Raw genomic sequence first — 20031 nt, 5'->3', positions numbered from 1 at the left:
CTTTGACTGTCAGGATTCGGTGACGACCAATCTCTGCAGCTCGAACCTGCCACTTAGGCACTCCTGATTTTTTGGCTCTAGCGGGGCACCCCTTTGCCAATAAATCAGTTTCCTCCTTCTCTGCATCCTCTTCCTTCCTCCTTACATGGGTAATGTGTCCTCTCTGCTAATCGACTCTCCCCTAAAATGCCTCTTGGATCAAATATAGCACCCAGGCCTGGCCCACTTATCCCTTAGACAACCAAACCAGATGGCCCCTTTTTGGGTCCCTGGATCCCTCCATTCTAAGAGGTCTCTTCCAGGCTTTCTTCTTGCTGTGATCCAATCCTGCTCTCTGCACCTCTTGCAAATCTCTACAAATTCTTTTAGCCTGTCCAAAGGGCACTCAATAGATGACAGAGTTCTCCTACTTAATTTCTTGGCCTTAAAGGGATATTGGGCCTCTCCAAAAAAGGCCCAAATAGCATGTCTCTAGGGTTCTCTATCTCTCAAAGGAAAAAGGCCATTACAGTAGACAGAAAACAGCTTATTGTGTCTATACCTACACCAAAGAGCAAAGATGACTCTCCTTCTTGGGTTTGGCTGGGTACTTCAGGGCCTGGATTACTTTTGAATTTCTCCTTCCTCACCAGGCCGCTATATAATCTGGCCAAGGGCCCCCAAGATGAATCCCTACTCTCAGCGGTAGGGAAGCCCTTTAAAAAGGCCCTCCTCTGTGCACCCACCCTGCATCTCTCTGACCTCTCCCAGCCCTTCACCCTCTATGTAAAAACAGGGACAAAGTCTGGGCATTCTGGGTCAGGAATATGGCTCCACATTTGCACCAGTGGCCTACCTATCCAAACAGTTCGACCCCACCATCAGGGGCAGGCCCCCATGCCTCAGAGCCCTAGCAGCGGCCCATGACCTCTAGAAAGAAGCACACAAGCTTACCTTTGGCTCCCTGATAACCATCTCATCTCCTCACCATCTAAAGGATTTCCTCACTTCCAAGGGGCTACAGTCACTTCCTCCTTCCAGGGTTCTATCCCTCCTTGCGAATCCCTCCATCTCTTTTCAGCCCTGATCTCCATTAAACCCTGCCTCCCTCCTCCCATATTCTCACTCATACGATCCCATCCACAAATGCCTGGAGGTATTAGAGATGATTTTACCCTGCCCTACCACCATTTTTGAGGGAACCCTGCCCTCTTTGGACCTCGTCTGGTTCTCAGATGGTAGCTCCTTAATAGACGAAGGGGTTAAAGTAGTGGGGTATGCTGTTGTTTCCCTTTCATCCATCATAGAGGCAAAACCTCTCCCACCCAATACCACCAACCAACAAGCTGAACTCATAGCTGCCACAAGGGCATGAGAGCTAGCAGAGGGAAAAAACCTCTCCCTATATACAGATCTCCCATGCAGCCATTTGGAAGAAAGGGGGCTATTGACCACCAGAGGGATGGCAATCATTAATTCCACACTTATTTCTGGCCTACTATGAGCCTCCAGGCTGCCTTTCCAACAGGGAATAATCCATAGCAAGGCCCACCAAACTGACTCCTCCCTTACTACTATGGGGAATTCCAAGGCTGATTAGCCACCCTACAGAGCTTTACCTCCTCCCTGCTACTCTTCGTTACCACCAGGTATCGGCCCCAAAATCCCCAACAACTCTTCCAGTTTCTTCACTCTCTATTCCATTCTTGTCCACAGAGTCTCACTTCTTTCCTTCACTCCTTTTTCACCCTTTCCCCACGCGATAAGACCCTCCTACAATAGATCACTTCTGCTTGTCAGATCTGCCAGAGAACCAATACCAATACTCCATTAAAACCTAAAACTTTCCCTTCTCATCAGGCCCGTGGTCATACCCCCGGCTGCAGACTGATTTCACCAACATGCCCGAGTAAAAAACAAGCCTTTCCCACTTCTGACAAGCAGGCTTCTATGGTAGTTGACTCACATAATCCCCCATTTTGGGATGCCCGCTTTTATCCAATCAGACAATGGCCCAGAATTTACCTCGCAGATAACTCAGGGACTGGCTCACGTGCTATCACTCCCTTGGAATTTCCATTGCCCTTACCACCCCCAGGCTTCTGGAAAGGTTGAAAGGACCACTAATCTCTCACCTTTCAAAGTCATGTACGGCCGTCCCCTTGTTCCTCCCGGACTACCTACAGAACCCCTACCCATCTCCGAAACCTATGCCCTGCCCCTCCTCTTCCATCTATGCTCTGAACTCTGGTGCTATCAAGACTGGCTCCTTTCTGATCCCAGTCTCTCTCAAAACTCTACCTCTTTAACACCTGGTCAACTTGTTTACTATTGCCCACTGGGGGAAAAGCCCCCTTTAAAACCAAAATGGAAGGGTCCTGCTCAGGTGATTATGTGCCTACCCTCAGCGGCCAAACTCAAACTACCTAATAACCAACTTACCCCATAGATTCATATTTCTAGGCTTAAGCCCGGCACTCCTACACCTTCATCAGAAGAGCCAACGATCATCACCTGTCATTAAGTACTCTTTTTTTTTTAAAGAGAGAGAGAGAGAGAGAGAGAGAGAGAGAGAGAGAATTTTTTTTTAATATTTATTTTCTAGTTTTCGGCAGACACAACATCTTCCACAAAGCAACTCTTACAAATATAAAAATAAAGTAGAAATGACACCTTGCATTTCATGAGATCATAGTGCAATAAAATTAGAAGTTAAAAATAAAATAAAAATAGAAGATATTCTAACACCTGGAGACTAAATAATACACTATATTAAATTACCAATGAATAGCTAAAGAAACCAGGGATGAAATAAAAAATAGAGGTTAATGAGAATAGGAAAACCACATATCAAAACCTCTGGGACACTATCAAGGCAGATCTAAGAGGAAAGTTCATTGCATTGAGCTCATTAATTAAAAGAAGGGAAAATCACCAAATAAGTAATCTAACTTTACATCTCAAAGCCCTAGAAAAAGAGGAATAAACCAGTACCCAAAGTAGTAGAAGACAGAAAATAATAAAACCTAGAGATGAAATTAATGAAATTGAAATGAACAATAACACAAAAAACAATGAAACCAAAAGTTGGTTCTTTGAAAAAAATAAACATAATTGATAAGCATCTAGCCAAACTAACAAAGAAAAAAAGAGAAATCCCAAATTACTAAAATTCATCCTGAAAAAGGAAATATCACTATGGGCACCACTGAAATAGAGACAATAATCAGAATCTATTTTAAAAATCTATACTCCAATAAAGTAGAATATGTAGAAAACATCAACAAATTTTCAGAGACATATGAACTAGCAAAATTAAATCAAGGGGTCATAGAAAATTCAAACAGGCCAATTTCAAGCAGTGGAATTGAAGATTCCATCAGCAAACTACTAACAAAGAAAAGTCCAGGGACCAGATGGGTTCTCAGCCAAGTTCTATGACACCTTCAAGAAAAACTTACACCAATATGTCTCAAATTATTCCATGAAATAGAAAAAGAGGGTACCCTTCCAAATTCATTCTATGAAGCTAGTGTCATCCTAATACCCAAACCAGACAAAGACACATCAAGGAAAGAAAACTGTAAACCAATATCTTTGATGAACATAGACACAAAAATTCTCAATGAAATACTGGAAAATCACATAAAAAAAAATTAAAAGATAGGGCACCATTATTAAGTGGGGTTATTCCAGGGATTCGAGGTAGCTTCAACATACAGAAATCAATAAAGTAATTTTCCACATCAATAGAATCATATGATTATATCAATAAACATAGAAAAAGCATTTGAAAAAATTCAGCATCCATTCATGCTTAAAACACTACAAAAACTAGGGATAGTTGGAACATACCTCAACATTGTAAAAGCTGCATATGCTAAACCCAAAGACAGCATCATCATAAATAGAAAAGAACTGAAAGCATTCCCTCTAAAAACTGAAACAAGGCAGGGATACCAACTTTCACCACTTGTATTCAAAACAGTCTTCAAAAGCCTAACCAGAGCAATCAGACAAAAGAAGTAAATTAAACGAATATAAATAGAATAAGAAGAGCTCAAACTATCCTGATTTGCTGATGACATGAGTCTATATTTAGAAGACCCCCAAAAAAAACTCTACTAGAAAGTTTCTAGAACTCATAAACAAATTCAGCAAATTAGTAGGATTTAAAATCAACACTAATAAATTAGTTGCATTTCTATACATCAAGAATGTATCACCTTCAAAAGCAATCAAGAAAACTATCTCCTTTACCATAGCCCCCCCCCAAAATTAAAATATTTGGAAATCAACCTAAAAAAAGAGGTGGAAGACTTCTATAATAAAAACTACACGACACTAAAAAAATAATTGAAGACGACCTATGAAAATAGAAAGATTTCCCATGTTCCTGGATAGATAGAATCAATATTATCAAAATGGCCATACTACCAAAAATGCTATACACATTTGACACCATTCTTATAAAGATCCCAATGACATTCTTCACAAAAATAGCAAAAGCAATCATGAAATTCATTTGGAAAAATAAGAGGCCCAGAATAGCTTCAGCAATCCTTAGTGTGAAAAGTAATGCAGGAAGCATATAATACCAGACGTCAAATAATACTACAGAGCTATAGTAACATAAACACCATGGTATTGGCACTAAACCAGACATGAAGACCAATGGAACAGAATAGAAGACACAGACACACACACACATAAGCACAGTTATCTCATCCTAGACAAAGGAGCCATAAACATACATAGGAGAAAAGACAGCCTCTTCAACAAATTATACAAATTATACTGGGATAACTGGAAATCCATATGTAATAGAATAAAATTGAACCCCTATATCTCACGCTGCACAAAACTTAACTCTAAGTAGATCAAGGACCCAGGCATTAGACCAGAGACCCTATACTTACTAGAAGAAATAGTAGGCCCAAATCCCAATATGTTGGCTTAGGAACAGCTCCCTCCAATAATACTGCTAAAGCACAAGAAGTAAAATCAAGAATCAATCAATGTGATGGTATCAAACTGAAGAGTTTCTTCACAGCAGTGGAAACAATCAAGAATGTGGAGATCCTATAGAATGGGAGAAAATCTTTACCACCAGTACCTCAGATAAGGCATTAATTTCCAGGATATACAAAGAACTCAAAAAACTTAAGATTAGATAACTTAATCCAATCAACAAATGGGAAAAGAAACTGGACAAACACTTCAAAGAAGAAGAACTATGAATGGTCAAAAATTATATGAAAAAAAAATGTTCAACATCTCTAGCAATTAGAGAAATGCAAGTTAAAACTACACTGATATTCTATCTCACTCCATTCACAATGGCAAATGTAAAGCAAATGTGGGGATGTGGAGAGAAATGTACTCTTAAAATTGTTGATAGGACTGTAAATTTGTGCAACCACTATGGAAAGCAGTACAGAGAATTCATAGAAAACTTGGAAAGGAACCATCATTTGACCCAGTTATCCCACTCCTCTGTCAATACTCAAAGGACTCAAAATCATCACACTATATAACATGGCCACATCAATTTTTATAGCAGTTCAACTCACAATAGCCAAGCTGCAGAATAATCCTAAGTGTTCTTCACCAGACAAATGAATAAAGAAAATGTGGCATATATACACAATGGAATATTAATCAGCTATAAAGAAGAATGAAATATGGCATTTGCTGGTAAACAAATGGAACTGGAGATTATCATGCTAAGAAAAATAAGCCAATTCCCCCAAACCAAAAGCTGGATGTTCTCTGATTTGTGGATGCTAACCCAAAACAAGGGAAATTGGGGAGGATAATAATAGAAATCCATTGGATTAGACAAAAGAAAATGAAGAGCTAGGAGTGGGGAAAATAGGAAAAACAATAGAATTCATCAGACAAAACTTTCCTTGCCTTGTATTTGAATACGTGACCAGGATAAATCTGCATAATGTACAACCACAAGAGTGAGAGATTTCTACTGTCATGTATTACTAAAAAGAACAAATTAAGAAAAAAAAGGAACAAAACCACCAGGTCACACAGAATGAGACATTCTAATTACTGCTAATTTTCAAGTAGAAAATCTTGTGAATCCCCATGTATCTACCATACTTAAACATCAAGGGACTGATCTGGGATGTTGTTGAGTATGAAAGTGTTGGCTGGTAGTTACAGAACACTGAAAAGAATGAATGTGTATGTTGCTGAAACTATGTTAAAATAATAATAAAAACTAAAGTCAAGTTAAGAATGAACACCAACTCTTAGTGATTACTTCCCCAGCTCACAATTACTTGCCAGGTTCATTTGGAAGTGAATAAGTATACCAATAAAATTCAATAAACATTGTGAAGAATAACAGCTTTATTGATGTTTTGTTAAAACAGAAAGGGGGATCATGATCAATAAAAGCATCAATTATTCTTGTTCGGAAGGGACAGTGTGGCTGAGCACAAATTCCGTATTTATAAGAACATGCAATTCACTAAGTTAAAGGGAAAAATACATTATACACTTCACATAATGGAAAATTACATTTGGCAAAATGAACTTGAAAGAGGTAGGTTTTCAAAAAGGACACTAGGTTATTGAAAGGACATCCTTAAATCTTTGATCCTATTAACATTGAAGGAAATTTGTAACTTTTCCTAGAGTATTCTCACCTATCAAGGTCAAGAGACATAAAACTTTTATGGGTGATTTTATAAATTATTCATGATGATTATTGTAGATGTGACTGCCATGTTATCTAGAAAATTTCCAAAGTCACATGTTGTAAATTTAATTTACTTTTAATTAGCATAAGAACTTGATTTTGGGGGATATAAACATCATGAAACATTATAAATTTGATCAGTTAATATAGAAAAAATTCAAAAGTCAAATAATGTCTTTAATAAAAACTTCATGAAAAAGCACCATATCAAAACACTTCTTGCTAAAGTACACACACACACACACACACACACACACACACACACACACGAATCACAGTGCATGGATAGTTCATAGTGGCCACAATCCATGAGTGAGGTCATTTTGACTTACAGGAATCAGGAAGAAAACTAAGAACTCCCATAATATCCTGTGATCTTTTCTACAAAGTCGAAGCAATTTTTACTCAACTATTGCCTCTTTTTCAATCTGTCCTCTGCAGGGCCATGACTGGGTATATCTTGAAGCAAATATTTCTTTCATCATCCTTGTCATCTAGGCCAGTTTGGTTTAGGTGGGGTGAAGATACCTTTTATCATGAAGATCTGTTTGATCTGAGGGAAGTGCACTTCTCAGGCTATTAACTCTTCAGAGAGAATCCTTCCAGTAAATCAGTGAAAATGTGAGCCTCAAAAATGCTATCTCTGCATCCTGACCAGTATCTGTCATTTTTCTTTCTTTTCTTTTCAGTAATAGCCATTCTGGATGGAGTGGGATGATATTTCATCCTAGTTTTGATTTGCACTTCCTGATGACTGGTGATAATGAGCATTTTTCATATATTTATTGATACTCCATAAATATGTACACTATCATGTTAAAATTAAAAACAGAAGTCCTGAAAGCATTTCATTCTACATCTTGTTTCCTGATAAAGAAATTCATAAATACAATTAAGTAATCATTACTCAATAACACATTTTTTGTTACTTTTCTTGTTAATATAACAAATTTGGTGAAGTCTTCTTAAATTGGGTTATAAGAACGTATACAGATCTATTTTCTATAATAAATGCTTTCAATTATGTTGTAACAAAATCCTGTTTCCTATCTCTTAGAAACAGTGGGGTCAGGTCTTATAACTTGTTATTTACTTCCAATTATATAAACACAGGAAATTTTAATCTTTATTTGAAGACATCTCAAATTTAAAAGTTTGCCTTTCAGTGAAGGATTTATATATGGATGAGGATTTGCAAGTAGGGACTGAGGAATGTCTTACCCATTTTTTAAAAATTAAATTCGTTTTCTCACTACTTATAAAAACAAAAATTGTAGACATCAATGAGGTGATGTTTATGTTTCAATAGATGTATATACTTCATAATGTCTAAATGAGTTTACACATTTACCATTTTTTATGGTGAAAATTTTCAAAATCCTTTCTTCTAGATCTTTCTAATAGAAAGGACATTATTGTTATCTCTAGTCAATTTACTGTAATGTCCTAGTCTACATGTATAATCCCACCTACATCTTCTGGACCCCAGAGAGTTTCCATCACGGAGGGGGAAAGGCAAAGGTCTCTTTAGAAACCGGGTAAGGTGTTCAGGTCCTGTTTTCTGTTTTTCCTGTGTTTTGGTCTGTACATGTCTAACAAGACATCTCTAAGGAAGCCAGATCCAGGTTTTCAAGCACTGACCATCCTCATGCACTCGGAAGGATTTTTCAGAGTGACTTGAAAGATTTTCTTACTGTACAGTTCTGTGATATAAATTCAACCTCTTACACCTTCCCTCAAACACAAGTGGTGGCCCATTGTGCAAAATTCATTTTTGAAAACCACTGCTTAAAACTAAAATCCGCCTACTTTCTATGATGAAGACTCAACACACAAAACTTTCATGGATTATAAATAAACTGAAACATGAAACTTCACTACTACTCCCATGCCCAGCCCTTTCAATCCAATGTTCTTCTTCTTCTCCCTTCCCCTTCCCATTCCTCTTCCTCTTCCTCTTCCCCTTCCCCTTCCCCTTCCCCTTCCCCTTCCCCTTCCCTTTCCCCTTCCCCTTCACCTTCACCTTCACCTTCACCTTAACCTTAACCTTCTTTGTAAGTGTAAAGTATATATAAAAAGTTAAATATTATCTAATTCTTTTCTCTCCAACCCAGAAAAGAAATGCCAACTTACTCTTCTTTCCAATCCTTCCTCCAATTTTTCTGAGAACTTCCTCTCATCTGGCTTTGGGAGAGACACAGGAGGGATCATTTTTTCTTTCCAGGGAGGATTTTCCACCCCAAAGATGAGAGTTCAACTAACTCAGTCTTTTGTGTGTATGGAAAGGATATTTGTAGAGTAATTAGGTAGATTTAAAAACAGCATAAAGAAAGCTATGTATTAATTCTGTCAGGTGATTGGTTGTTTTCTTGAAAATATAAGAATACTTTATCCTTTGGGTCTTGGTCGAACAAAACAATTGTCACTATTATTTATAATAATGATTTCTTTAAATTCTACATTCAAATAATTGTAGAATTATGGGTATACATATGGGTATACATTCCTCAAACACATTATTCTCCCAAATCTTCAATTAAGACATATTCTTGCATGTGATAATACAATGAATGTCTAGCAGATTTCTCAAAATTCAAAATTACTAGTTCCTTAGCATATGCTTTTTTATACATTTGTTTTATTTTTTTTTTAGTTGTCAATGGACCTTTATTTTATTTATTTATATGCAGTGCTAAGAATCAAGCCTAGTGGCTCACTCATGCTAAACAATTGCTCTTCCACGGTGCTATAACCCCAGCCCAGCATATGGTTTTAAGTTGAATCATTCTCAGTAGAATTATCAATATTGATCTTAAAACAATTTTGACAAAAAATAATTTTATACAATTAAAATAATTTTAGCAGAAATAAAATATCCAAATAAAACCAAACATTAAAAAACTGTATAGTACCCAAGTTATGTGTGCAAGCAAGCTGTGTATGTGAAATTATATATGGCTACCACCTTGTGTCTTTTGTTCTTTCACATGAAATCCTTTGCTACTCTTCCTGATTTTAAGAAAAATATATTCCTATTACAAGCAAAAACAAAACCACATTTAACTATCCTGTTCATGTCCTTTGTAAAAGAAGAAGCAATAGTGAACATAGCATGGCATGTATATGCAATAGAATACTATTCAGTGTTTTAAAAGAAATTCGGTCACTTGTGCATGATTGAACCTGGAGTTCATGATGCTAAATAACATAAGTCAGGCATAGAATTACAAATACTGCATAATGTTATTTACATATGAACTCTAAAAAATTCATACTCATAATAAGTAGAGAGTAGAATGATAGGTACCAAAGGCTGGGAAATGGGAGTGGGTAGGGAAAGGGGAGATGTTGATCAACAGGCACAAATTTTCAGTTATAAAGGGAGAATAAACTCCACCAGAGAATGACAACGATAATGCATAAGAATGTATTTTGTATTTCAGAAAATAATCAATTTTAAATGTTTTCACAAGAAATGATAAGTAGTGTAAGGCAGCCAGCACCAAGCCAGGGTAATTCTTCCTGCATAGGAGGAGATAAGCCACCTGAGAAAATAAAGTCTGAAGTAATTAGTGAAGAAATAAAAGACAAAGTTAGAATTATAGTATAAAGGGAGTACCTGATAGTTTCTTCCAATATTGGTAGGAGCTGGAACAGACAATTTAAAAAAATGGCTCAGTGGTTTATTTAAGGGGTTACATCAAAGGCAGGAATAAGGTTTCAGGGGTGGAGTCTTGTTTCATGATGCTTGCAGTCAACAGGTTGTTTGGCATCATTTCAGGTTACATCCATCTCTGAGAGGCTGTGTGGCTACAGCAGGTCACCCCATCTCTGGTGCTGTGTGGGACCTTTGGCAGAGCTTGGTGGGAGTTCACATGTATTGGGGCTATCTTATCGCAGGATTGCTGCTGTTAAGTTCCCAGAAATCAGATTCTTCTGCTCAATGGGCTTCCATGCTTTTTTTGGCCCACACATAGTTCATGGATGGCTCTCAACATATAAGTATTGAGATAATGGATTTGTTAATTATCTTAACAGTGTAAACAAATGTTGAAATGTTGCATTGTACCCCATAAATCTATAATATGTGTAATTATTATGTGGCAAAAATAAAATTTAAAAATTTAAAGAAGAATAAATATCAGAGAGAGACAGTAAAGGAAGAACTCAAGATGAGTGAAGAAAAAGGTCCTGCTCTTCTGTCTTGGCTTTAGGCATCCATCTCATTTGTGAATCTGTGCTCCATCTTTGGTTTTAATCTGTTTTCTTACACCCTTACTCAAATAGCTATGTCCAGATGCTCAAGACTAACATTCCAAAAATATGTCTTATTCTCTAAGAATGTTAAATATATACTTTTTTCCAGCTCTCAGAACCTTTGACATGTATTTTACCCAAAACAAGGCTGATCTTTGGATTAACTTTTTATTAAATGTTAATTATTTTCAGATTTCTGCTTTTGGCTAATTAAATCATCATTTTTCCCTCTCTCCAACCCATTATTATTTATATTCTTAATAATAGTTTTAATTTCTAAGCTCTTTTGTGATGTTATCAAGGATTATTTGTTCCCAGAGAATCATTCATATATATATATATATATATATATATATATATATATATATACACACACACACACACACACACACACACATACATACATACTGTCAGAAAACTACCTAATGCTTTAGGACTTATCAAGATAAATATTTAATGATTGATTTATCTTTGCAATTTTGTTGTATTGTCCATCTATTATCCAAGGCTCTTAGTTATATGTATAAACATATATTTGGTTTATAAATGTAACAAATGATTTTATCAAAAGTAATTGAGAAAATCAATGAATTGTTAAAGAGTTTCAAGGAATCATCTCAGGAAAAAAAAAATATTGTAGGAATACAGGTAGGATAATTTTTGCTGAGATTATCAACAAAACCAAACCAAAGAGCCATTAGCATGAGAATTCTGCTGTTGGTGCTGCTGCTACAGCTGAACCAGTGCACACTGCTGCCACCTCCAACCCAGACTCCAACTCCTATTGCTTGCAGCTCTGCTACTGCTGTGCTTGGAAATTGGTTCTTGCTTTGCCACTGCCTCAAACAAGATGAATTCTCCTCTGTGGAACTAGTTCCAGATTTGAAATCCAACTTAGGTGCCCTGATTAACAAGCTGCTAGAGGGCTGGGATAGCATTTCCAATTTCTATGGTAGAAGTATATTCTATTCCAACTCTCATCAAGTTGCAGTCCCTCAAAACCCAAAGAATCTGTACAAAATGGGCAGACAAGAATTGCAAAATATAAAAATGACTCGTGATAATGAAATATAATTTCTTTTGTAGATTAATTTACTTAGAAAATGACACACTTTGACTTATAACAGTTAAGGCACTATGCTGATATAGTAGCAATTGTGAAGGGAGTACTAAATTTTGTGGAGGAATTGCTTGGATTTTGGGGAAACTGTTGTTGTTCTTCTTTGGCACGCAGTGCTTCTAGACCAACTGCAATGTTCTGTAGGAATACAGGGTTCTTGGAGATGTAAATGTAGTTATTATAGTCTTATTAATTCTTCCATATTGTTTTTCTCCATAGATAGGAGAACCCAGGTTAAAAGGCTAATTTGAAGAATTCTGGGTTTCCAGTTTTTAAACATAAAAATAGTGTGTGTGTGTGTGTGTGTGTGTATTCAGAGCTATGATGTTAAAACATATTCTTGACCATTACAAAAAGGCATGAAAGTAAGGATTGGGAGGGAAAGGGTGTTGTATTTCTAAAATACATTTAATGTTGAACACTCCAATCCTCAATCAGTACTCAGTTTTAGTTCAAAATGCCCAGTAGTAAAAATGACAATAGGAATCAGAGACCTAAAATGTCACAAAAAGTATGGATTTTGCTCTGATTTTCATTGTGAGATGGGTAGAGCATTCAGATGGATTGAAACTTGGTGTGATAGAGGAAAACTAAAATAAAATCACACAGGTGTATACAACAAATATATAAAAATTCATACTTTTCATGTTACCAGTTACAAAAATATTTGACACTTAAGAATCAACAGAGATTGGTTATCTGCTTTCATGACTTAAAGGACTCTTGGATTATATAACTACAACCGGGCTTTATTTTCTCAAAGCTCCATACCCCACACCCAAACACCCAAAGCACCTCTTATGCAGTTTTCTAGCAGTTGCCAGAATTACTCCTCTGCGCTTTGTGTTTTTCCAATGGTAGCTCAACTACGGATAGGTTGCCTGAACTGAGTCTGGAAAATTCCTCCTGGATATTTAATCCAGGTGTGCACATTGCATGAAAGCTAGAGAAGGAGGGACAAAATCATCTTTTCCTATAAATGGTTTAATCTAAAAAGAGAAAAAAAACAGTTTTATATTTGCAGATGCTATTTTTCAATATGACTAAACAAATCAATGTAACTGCTTCTAATTACATAAGATGGAGAGGGGGATCAAAAACATAATTCTAACACTTTTTTTCCTCTGATAAAAAAATAACTCCTGCAATAACTATATTTCTTTGAGATTAAGTTAATAATATACTTCCTCAATTTTATCCAAATTTTATCTATATACTTTATGATTCTTTTAAAAAAATGTAAAGGGTGAACTTGCCAACATCTCACCTTACAGATTCCACTTCTATAGCTTTAAAAATGTGCCTTTTCATCTTTTAACTTTCTGGGCTCTCTGCACCCTTAAAAATTCAAAATCATGCTAAAAACCATTGTATTACAAGCTCATCAAAAATAGAGATGAATGCTGTCCAATGACTTCAGTACACATAGCCACCTCTAGGACCTTCACCTCCATTAAAAAATAAAATCTCTGTATTCTCTTTGCCTCAGAGTCTGAAATAAATATAAAGAGGAATAAAATTTAATTCCATTACTCTTCTACAGTATTCTAATATCTACCACCAGGATTTTAGAAATATGTCAAAATATATACTCATTATCTACATCACATGTATAAATTGGCACCTGTTCATAATTTATTCCCTGGCCTGCAATCTAAATAGTAAACCTTAGAGATAATTATGAATTTTTAAAGCAGCACTATACTCTCTTTAAGTCTGTGCTACTCTTAGGCCAATGTCAATAATTAAATCTCAAACAGATTTAGGTACAAAGGTGCAAATATATTATATCAGTTAAAAATGAGTGATATGCAAATGAAGAATAGTTCAGTGGAAATGGTTTTATCTTGTTAAATAAAAGCTTGAGTTTCTGTGTCCTTCATTAGTGGCTACACTTGAAAAACATATTTATAGATATAGATATAGATATCTCCAGTCTACTCTGGTTGCCAAATGTAAATTCCTTTCTATTTTTCATTTTTTCCCAGACAGGATATTATTTCTGTTGGGTAATTAATCACACCCTCTTATCCATTGAGATTGCTCCTACTAATAGAAGAAAAAAAAACACATAAAAAACACAGAATTATAAAGAGGTAAATAAACATATCAGCTTAAATATTAATTTAATTAAACTGATGTTAACAAATTAAATTAAATCTGTGGCCACAATTGGGTCTCCTAATGTTGCTTTATTCTTTGTGGAAGGTGTTTCAGTATAACAACTGAATAGTGATATATATCTGCCTATCTAAAGTGAAATAGCATCCTGTGATCACTAAGCTCTAATAATCATTAATATAGAGACAGACATGAGCACAGAACAGATAATTTTATCATGTGTACTCAATAAAGGAAAGGAAATTTCACACATTTTGGGTTTAGCCAGGATGGTACAGAAAAAAAAAAGTGCCTAGATCAGGCAGACAGGAGCTCTCTATCATATTATACCAATTAGATAAGACCATGTCATTGTTTTAAAGGAAGAGGACAATTAAAAATATGGGTCCAAAGTATTGATTCAATGAAACAATCTCCCCACAACAGTGAAAACATGAGGGCAATTTGTGTATTTGATTTTTACTAAGTGTGAAGAAGCAAAGACATGAAAGTCTGAACTTCAACTTCCTTTGCTATGTCTTACAAGGTACTTATAAGCAAACTCAAGGGATAGCATCTCCAGAAATAGTAGAGTAGGGACCTCCACGGCTTTTCCTCTTCTCAAAAAAAAAAAAAAAAAAAAAAAACATGAGCTGGCAAAAAAAAAAAAAAAAAAAAAAAACCCTGAAAATAATTCAAATTTTATGCAATTCTGGAATCAACCCCAAACCTAACAATCTCGGGAAGACTGGGTACGAAGAAAAACTCTTTCTTTGTGATAAGAGAGTGCCATGACAATTTAAATTGCCCTCTTGCCATCCCACAGTCCTCACATTGTCAGTGGCATCCGTGTGGTAAACTGCACTCCTGGTGTTCCTCAACTACCAGAGGGAAACTCAGGCCTTACTCTGAAAATCTTTGGTTGTCTCTTTTGACCTGTCTAATGGCCACCTGAAGAACTGGTAAGAGGACTTGCTCCTCTTTACCCCATCTCACAGTTTTCTCGTGTATGATGAAGCCTTCTGGGTAGTATTTGCTAGAAGTGTTAAAGGAATTAGTACTGACCAAAGAAGCCTGGAACAAAGAACAAAAGTTGGTACAAGTAATAAACATATTGTAGCAAGAAATCTGAAGTATGTTCAGAAAAGAGATTTAATTGATAAAACAAATTGGTCTTATTGGGTATATTTTGTACTCTGTTTTGTTGTAATCTCAAATGTGGTTGTTTGAAGAATTTACTGAAGAATGAATCCATGCACGGATGGATGGGCGTGTGGATGAAATGGGAATGGTCTGAATTCACTATTTCTTATTTATCTTAATTTTACTTATTTTTTCATATTTCTATACTAAATCACATTTCTACAACAGAACCATGAGGCAAATATTTTTTTTGTCTATAAAGTTTATGATTTCATACTGTTTTCCATTTTTCTAAATAGCTTAAGTCATAAAAATGTGCATTTGAATATCTACTATTACTAAGAAATGGGTTAATTATTACAAACATGATTTTATTATATCCTAAAAGTGTCTTATAATGTATGAATCTGTTAGACATATGCTAAAAATAAAAGAGCAGAAATTCAGAAAGTATTTCTAAAAATACAATGAAACAACAAGAACAAAAAAAGGTATTTTTATCAAAATTTAAAGCCAGGTAAAGTCTGAACATTTTAGAGGTGTTAAGGACATTTAACATTTTTCCTCTTCACAAAAGAAAACAATGAACTGGCAAAACTGGAATAAAAGTCAGGTTCCTCTCTGCATACAGCAAATGGTAAAGAAAGTTGAAAAAAATATAGTATTGGTATTTTTGCTTGATGTTTAAGTCAAACATCTTTAATTATGTTTGATTTTCATGCCAGTTATATTCATATACAAGATTTATAGATTAACAAAAAGTAGAAAAAATCATTTGACATAAAAATACTAATTCATTTGGGAATATTAAATTTCTCATATATCAAAGTAAAGTAAATGACACTTAACTGTAAAAAATAAAGCTAATGAAGTATTTTCAATTTTTCAAAAGTTATTTACTATGCTTTTTAACATATTTCATTTTATTATTTTAGATGTAATTTTGGGAAATAGAGATATTCTAACTCATAAATGACAAAATTATAACTTAGAGAATATTAACTGAGAGGCATAGTGTTAGTTCATCCTTAGAACTAACACATTCAAGTCAGTATTCTTTTCTTATGTAATACTAAATTCTGAATCTTCTCCAACTATTATACAAACATGTTGTTAAATAACACATTAATGACAACTTCAAAAAAGTCCACTGTTGCATGTAAATATAAAGAAAAATTAGCCCAAGAGAGAAGGTGTTAAAGATTTTATTAAATAATATTTTCCAATGGAAACAAAACTATTTCTTCTCATGTTGATTAATCATTATCTGTTTAATATCATAGGCTTCATTTTTTAAGTATGCAACATTTTTAACATGTCATTATTATTCCTAATGAATTTGAGCATGCTTGGACTCCAAATATAAATGTATGTAACCCAGAAGGGGAAGAAAAGGCTAATAACATACATATGAATAGGTGGATCCTAGAAATATCATCTAATTTTATCTTCATTATAACCCCATGATATGAGCTTATTTAATTAGATTTAACTGAAAATCACTTATAATAGAGAAATAGAGAATTCATATACCTACTGGTATTCATCACATTTTTATAAGGTGCTTTCCCCTCTCTCTCTCTCTCTCTCTCTCTCTCTCTCTCTCTCTCTCTCTCTCTCTCATACACACACACACAAATACCATCAAGAATGGCACTTTCCCTGAGTAGTTCCTATGGTCAAAATTACAGTGCTATTAGCTGAGTCAGAGAGGATTGAGACATTTTAGAAGTAGGTGCACTTGATTGAGATCCTACAGGAGAGCTATCATGTAATGAATGGCAGAGAAGTGAGCCCTGGCTGCAGGAGAACAAGAAGGCAAAACAATTTTTAGTTTTATGATAAGAGATACAATGTGTTTTTAATCTGTTGCTAATTACCAAGAGAAAAATATTTGCAATTCAGGTACAACAGAAGAAAAGTAGAGAAGCAAAATATTAGTATCTCCCTAAATTATTAAAGATTACTTTAAAATTTACTTAAAGTTACTAAGATTTAATGATGTTTCACTGTATAGGAACAACATAAATCTGGCCAAAAATAAACATATTAGGTATATCAATGTAGTAAGTGTTTTATTTAGAGTTTTTCACAGAAGCTCTGTATCTATCTATATCTATATCTATATCTATATCTATATCTATATATCTATCAATCTATATATATAAACACGTTGCCCAACAATAAGAGTAAATTTAAAAAATAATGACCTTCATTTAGTTTTCCTCTGGCATATAACAGCTGGTATATATATATATATATATATATATATATATATATATATATATATATTAGAATAATGATTTAAAACTTTCATAATAAAAGACCTCTTAACCTTATCATTATTTGTTTGACAATTGAATAATTTTGGTGAGAAGAAAATTAACAGCCCTAATAAGCTTAATGGGATGCTATATTAATCAGAAGTAATTATAATACCCAATTCAGAAACTTTAATTTTGAAAGATCTATGGAGACACATAAAAGGGGAAAAAAAGTGTAGAGAATTTTAAGAGCAAAGACACCAAAGAGGAAAAATCACAAACTGGGATTATCTCAGACTACTTGGGATTGCCACAATTTATTCTGTTGCAGTGCTATTTCAAAATGAATAGATAAGCAACAAAGGAGTAAATGAAATTGTTTTAGAAATGATCAATTGTTTTAGAAAATGAAAAAACATAAAACAGATTCAGTTTTCAGAGAATCAACATAAATAAAGACCAAAACATGGGAGCCCTATCTGAAGGTCTGTTGGTGAAGTCACCAGATGTAGGCTCTAGTGTTCTTTCAGGGCACATCCAAGTCCCCTTACTTGATCCATGTGACAGCATGCTGCACCTCCAGGAAGCACAACATGGTTCCATGGTTCTATTTTTATTTATTTAGTCTTCATTCTTTCTTAGAAAATTGTATGATATTTTTGAGAAACGATATTTTCTTTGTTCCTATAATCATGAATGAAATGTGTGAATAAAATAAATAAGATTTTAAATGTTCCCTGACTTAAAAGTAAATAACACTAGAAAAAACTGTACTTGAATTCAAATTTTTGGACACCTTTTTCTCCCTGTAGACATTCTCCTTAAGTAATTTGATCTTTTTTTCCACATGGTCAATTATATCTATACATAGATGAATCCTGAATCTTTATGTAATTTCTCTACTTAATTTCAGACTCATGTATCTGAGAAGCTACAGGAATTTTTCATTAAGACACTTCATAAGTACCTCAATTTCAAACCTATCCAAACTCAAATTCATCACCTTTCTCCACATACCTAATCATTCTTGATGGTCATCTCAGTGTTTTGAAAGGCCATTCAGTCTTTAGCTGGATCCATTAACCTGGTTATAACCCTTGATACCTCTTTCCCATCACTTTCCAGCTTTTCAGAGATGCTTCTATTCAGAATATTATAATGCATCATCCAGATAGCTTTTGGGGGCTGAAGAAGTGCTGTCAGCTCTCCTCACAGACTGTTTCAAACTGGAAACCTCCACAAGCTCACTTCCCCTTATTGGGATGCCCTTCAACAATGACTACTTCATATAGGAATATAAAGGCCAGAAACTTTGACTCCAGCCCCAAACAACTCTGAATGGCCAACTTTGTCACAGCTAAATCCATTTTTTTTTAGATCAGCACTGCAGCCTAACTTTACCACCATTATTATTTTTTCTCAACAGTACTCCCTAATTACCTTCTAAATGTTCCTTGTCATCTCAAAATCAGTTTCCTACAAAAGTCAGTATGCAAAATCTACAGGCTCAGTTTCCCAACTAAATTTCAAGTATATCCAGTTTTCTCCAAATCTACTTCTCTTGTATAGATAACATAATCTCTCATCAAGTTCTCGGTTTTCTACCTATTAGAAGGAAAAAATAAAAAACCTTTCAAAAGTTAAATTTAACAATTTAATTGAGCAAAGCAATTTACAAATCAGGAGCCACATAGAACCACTACAAGTTCTAGAAACTCCACCCTGAAGAGTGTTTAAGCAGCATTTATGAACAGAAAATTAAAGTGAGGTACATAGATTACTGGTTACAGCTTAGTGTTTTGCCATTTTTTTAATTATACCACCTCTGGATCAGAACTTGTGGGTTTCCATTGTGTTTAAAATGATGCCCAATCACTCTAACATGACTCTTCATAATCTGGTATCTGGTTGGATAACCTTTCAAGACTATTTTGAATCTTCTCTTTACTACATTGACCCTCCTCTCTTCCTATTACCACCTGCTTGGTTCCAGAAATTATTAACTGTTGGGAGCCATGTATTAACTATGGATATTTTGAGCCATTAAGCAGAGAAGTTGCTTTTCTGGGAACTCCTGGGTGAAATTCCCCAGTTAGAGAAAGCCCAGATCAAGCTGGCTCCCTGCCTTAGCTCACAACCCCAGATTCAAACAGCCTTCAGGAGATGGGCATAACCTGCCAAGCACCAAACAACCTGTTTTTCCCCACTTTTATCCTATTTTCCCTGAAAGGAGCTCCATACTGATACCTTTGGTCTGTACTACTATAGATAAACCAAGCAGGGTTTTTTTCTCTTTGTTGAATCAGTCCTATCAAGTTTGATCAACCCATCCTTGTCCTCAGTTTTAATATATAGAATACTGGTCTTCTGTGTTTATTTTGTAATACTACTTTCATAGATTTTATTTTGCCAGCCACACCTCTGATGGTTACCTCCCTATGCAAGAT

This window comes from Spermophilus citellus, assembly GCF_964194105.1.
Source record: "Spermophilus citellus genome assembly, chromosome: 2".
In the NCBI taxonomy this organism is placed as follows: Eukaryota; Metazoa; Chordata; class Mammalia; order Rodentia; family Sciuridae; genus Spermophilus; species Spermophilus citellus.
This window is presented reverse-complemented; position numbering follows the sequence as displayed.